This window comes from Nyctereutes procyonoides, unplaced genomic scaffold (assembly GCF_905146905.1).
Source record: "Nyctereutes procyonoides isolate TBG_1078 unplaced genomic scaffold, NYPRO_anot_genome, whole genome shotgun sequence".
Taxonomy (NCBI): domain Eukaryota; kingdom Metazoa; phylum Chordata; class Mammalia; order Carnivora; family Canidae; genus Nyctereutes; species Nyctereutes procyonoides.
In genome coordinates this window covers 61,246,903-61,252,068 of record NW_026575125.1, presented here as the reverse complement: position 1 = coordinate 61,252,068, position 5,166 = coordinate 61,246,903, and positions in this window count along the sequence as shown.

Genomic DNA, 5,166 nt, shown 5'->3' with positions numbered 1-5,166 from the left:
TCACAATATTAATTCTGCCAATCCATTAGCATGGAATATTTTTCCATCTCTTTGTGTCTTCCTCAACTTCTTTCAGAAGTAGTCTATAGTTTTCAGGGTATAGATCCTTTACCTCCTTGGTTAGGTTTATTCCTAGGTATCTTATGCTTTTGGGTGCAATTGCAAATGGGATTGACTCCTTAATTTCTCTGTCTTCAGTCTCACTGTTAGTGTATAGAAATGCCATTGATTTCTGGGCATTGATTTTGTTTCCTGCCATGCTGCCAAATTGCTGTATGAGTTCTAGCAATCTTTGGGTGGAGACTTTTGGGTTTTCTATGTAGAGTATCATGTCATCAGCGAAGAGGGAGAGTTTGACTTCTTCTTTGCCAATTTGAATGCCTTTAATGTCCTTTTTTTGTCTGATTGCTGAGGCTAGGACTTCCAATACTATGTTGAATAGCAGTGGTGAGAGTGAACATCCCTGTCTTGTTCCTGATCTTAGGGGAAAGGCTCCCAGTGCTTCCCCATTGAGAATGATATTTGCTGTGGGCCTTTCGAAGATGGCTTTTAAGATGATAAGGAATGTTCCCTCTATCCCTACACTCTGAAGAGTTTTGATCAGGAATGGATGCTGTATTTTGTCAAATGCTTTCTCTGCATCTAATGAGAGGATCATATGGTTCTTGGTTTTTCTCTTGCTGATATGATCAATCACATTGATTGTTTTACGAGTGTTGAACCAGCCTTGTGTCCTGGGAATAAATCCTATTTGGTCATGATGAATAATTTTCTTAATGCACTCTTGGATCTTATTGGTTAGTATCTTGTTGAGAATTTTTGCATCCATGTTCATCAGGGATATTGGTCTGTAATTCTCCTTTTTGGTGGGGTCTTTGTCTGGTTTTGGAATTAAGGTGATGCTGGCCTCACAGAACGAATTTGGACATACTCCATCTCTTACTATCTTTCCAAACAGCTTTAGTAGAATAGGTATGGTTTCTTCTTTAAATGTTTGATACAATTCGCTGGGAAGCCATCTGGCCCTGGACTTTTGTGTCTTGGGAGGTTTTGGATGACTGCTACAATTTCCTCCCTGGTTATTGGCCTGTTCAGGTTTTCTATTTCTTCCTGTTCCAGTTTTGGTAGTTTGTGACTTTCCAGGAATGCATCCATTTCTTCTAGATTGCCTGATTTATTGGTGTATAGCTGTTCATAATATGTATTTAAAATTGTTTGTATTTCCTTGGTGTTGGTAGTGATCTCTCCTTTCTCATTCATGATTTTATTAATTTGAGTCTTCTCTCTCTTCTTTTTAATAAGGCTGACTAATGGTTTATTTATCTTATTAATTCTTTCAAAGAACCAACTCCTGGTTCTGTTGATCTGTTCCACAATTCTTCTGGTCTCGATTTCGTTGAGTTCTGCTCGAATCTTTATTGACTCTCTTCTTCTGCTGGGTGTAGGATCTATTTGCTCTTTTTTTTCTAGCTCCTTTATGTGTAAGGTTAGCTTTTGTATTTGAGTTCTTTCCAGTTTTTGAATGGATGCTTGTATTGCGCTGTATTTCCCCCTCAGGACTGCTTTTGCTGCATCCCAAAGATTTTGAACAGTTGTATCTTCATTCTCATTAGTTTCCATGAATCTTTTTAATTCTTCCTTAATGTCATGGTTGACACTTTCATCTTTTAGCAGTATGGTCCTTAACCTCCACGTGTTTGAAGTCCTTCCAAACTTTTTGTTGTGATTTAGTTCTAATTTCAAAGCATTATGGTCTGAGAATATGCAGGGGACGATCCCAATATTTTGTTATCGATTCAGACCCGATTTGTGAACCAGAATGTGATCTATTCTGGAAAAAGTTCCATGTGCACTTGAGAAGAATGTGTATGCAGTTGAGTTTGGATGTAAAGTTCTGTAAATATCTGTGAAATCAATGTGGTCCAGTGTATCATTTAAAGCTCTTGTTTCTTTGGAGATGTTGTGTTTAGAAGACCTATCGAGTATAGAAAGCGCTAGATTGAAGTCACCAAATATAAGTGTATTATTATCTAAGTATTTATTCACTTTGGTTATTAATTGGTTGATATATTTGCCAGGTCCCACATTCGGGGCATATATATTGAGGATTGTTAAGTCCTCTTGTTGGATATATCCTTTAAGTATGATATAGTGTCCTTCTTCATCTCTCACTACAGTCTTCGGGGTAAATTTTAGTTTATCTGATATAAGGATGGCTACCCCTGCTTTTCTTGAGGACCATTTGAATGGTAAATGGTTCTCCAAACTTTTATTTTCAGGCTGTAGGTGTCCTTCTCTCTAAAATGAGTCTCTTGTAGGCAACAAATAGATGGGTCCTGCTTTTTTATCCAATCTGACACACTGCGCCTTGTGATGGGGTCATTAAGCCCGTTCACGTTCAGAGTTACTATTGAAAGATATGAGTTTGGTGTCATCATGATATCTATTCAGTCCTTGTTTTTGTGGATTGTTCCACTGGACTTCTTCTTAAACGGGAATTTTAAGAGTTCCCCTTAAAATTTCTTGCAGAGCTGGTTTGGAGGTCACATATTCTTTGAGTTCCTGTCTGTCTTGGAAGCTCTTTATCTCTCCTTCCATTCTGAATGAGAGCCTTGCTGGATAAATTATTCTTGGTTGCATGTTCTTCTCATTTAGGACCCTGAATATATCCTGCCAGCCCTTTCTGGCCTGCCAGGTCTCTGTGGAGAGGTCTGCTGTTACCCTAATACTCCTTCCCATAAAAGTCAGGGATTTCTTGTGTCTTGCTGCTTTAAGGATCTTCTCTTTATCTTTGGAATTTGCAAGCTTCACTATTAAATGTCGAGGTGTTGAACAGTTTTTATTGATTTTGGGGGGGATCTCTCTATTTCCTCTATCTGGATGCCTGTTTCCCTTCCCAGATTAGGAAAGTTTTCAGCTACGATTTGCTCAAATACATATTCTATCCCTCTGTCCCTTTTGGCGCCCTCAGGAACCCCAATTAAATGTAGGTTTTTCTTCCTCAGCCTGTCGTTTATATCCCTTAATCTAACCTCATGGTCTTTTAATTGTTTTTCTCTTTTTTTCTCAGTTTCCCTCTTTGCCATCAACTTGTCTTCTATGTCAGTCACTCGTTCTTCCACCTCGTTAACCCTCGTCGTTAGGACTTCTAGTTTGGATTGCATCTCATTCAATTGATTTTTAATTTCTGCCTGATTGGATCTAAATTCTGCAGTCATGAAGTCTCATGAGTCCTTAATGCTTTTTTCTAGAGCCACCAGTAGCTGTATAATAGTGCTTCTGAATTGGCTTTCTGAGATTGAATTGTAATCCAGATTTTGTAACTCTGTGGGAGAGAGGGCTATTTCTGATTCTTTCTTTTGAGGTGAGGTTTTCCTTCTAGTCATTTTGCTCAGTGCAGAGTGGCCAAAAACAAGTTGTATTGGGAAAAGGAGAGAAAGAGAGCGAAGGAAAGAAAAGAGAAAGAGAAAAAAGAAAAAGAAGGGAAAAAAAAGGGAAAAAAGAAGAAAAAGAGATAGAAAAAGAAAGGTGAAAAAAGGGGGGGGGAAGCAATCAGAAATCAAAAAGAAAAGAAAAAAGAAAAAAACCACGGGGGAGTATCTTCTGAATCTGTAGACTTTAAGTCCCTTGACTTCCCCTGGAACTGGTCCATCTAGCTGGTCTTCTGGGGGAGGGGCCTGCTGTGCTGATTTTCAGGTGTTAGCACTTGGGGGAGCTGCTCTGCCCCTGCCTGCTGCAGGGCTCAGTGGGGGTTGTTTACCCCGCGAGGCCCCAGGAGGAACAACCCCAGTGGCGGGGCCAGCTCTGGAGCCCTGGATTCAGCTCCAGCAGTAACTACAGAGCTCTTCGTCCGCAGGGCCTGGAGGCTCCGGGGCGGGGCCACTGATCTGCTCAGCTCCGGGCAGGAGCGTCCTTGCTGTCTTGGGCCCTCCCGGCCTCTGCCTGTCGCAGGGGGAGGCCGGATCCTGGGGACAGGCAGAGGCCGGATCCTGGGCTGTGTCCCCGGTGCCCAGTGCTGCTGAGCCTGCGCTTTTGTATTCATGCTCCTGGTGGCGCAGCCCCCTCCGCACGGAGCCTCTTCCTCTGCCGGAGCCACCTCCGAGCTGCTCCGGGAGGCACAGCCCCTTCTCCGCGGAGCCGCCCCCCGAGTCCCTCCGAGCTGCTCCCGGGTCAATGCGTGACCACGCTGCAGCCCTTTAGGGAGCTCGGTGCACTCTCCAGCGTGCGCAGGTGTCTGTTAGTGTCCCAGGGAGCCTGAGGGCATCCCCGCCCTCCTGGGGTCCTGCTCTAACTCCCTGCAAGTGCCTTTCCGCTGGGGAAGATTGGTGAAACTCCTGCTTCTCTGGGACGGAGCTTTCCTGTCCTGGGGGCTCTCACTGCGGCCTTAGCCTGGCTCCTCGCGGGGCCCCTCCCCCTTGGATGCCTTTTGTTTCTTTAATCCCCCCCCCCCCCCCCCGTCTTCCTACCTTGATAGAACCGCAAACTCTTCTCACTGTAGCATTCCAGCTGTTCTCTCTTTAAATCTCAGGCCGAATTCGTAGATTTTCAGGATGATTTGAAGGTTATATAGGTAATTTGGTGGGGACAGGTGATTTGGGGACCCTACTCTTCCACCATCTTGCCCTCCTTCCATCAATAAAATTAAAAGGAAATCTACTGAGTGGGAGAATATATTTGCAAATGATGTATCCTGTAAGGGGTTAATATTCAGTTTATATAAAGAGCCTATGCAACTCAACACCCCCCGAATAAAACTAATTTAAAAATGGGCAGTGGACCTAAATGACATTTTTCTCAAGAAGATACTCTGATGGCCAGGAGACAAATAAAAAGATGCTCAACATCACTAATCATCAAGGAAATGCAAGTCAAAACCATAATGAGATAACACCTCACACCTATAAGAATAGCTAAAATAAAAAAGACAAGAAATAACAAGTGTTGATGATAATGTGGAGAAGAAGGAAATCTCCTTCCCAGTTGGATGACTTGTCAATTGGTGCAGTCTCTGAAAATTAGTATGGAAGTTTATCAAAAATTAAAAAATAGAAATAATATATGATCCAATAATTCCACTATTGGATATTTACCCGAAGAAATTGAAAATAGTAATGCAAAGACATATATGCACTCATATGCTTGTTGCAGTATTATTTATAATAGCCA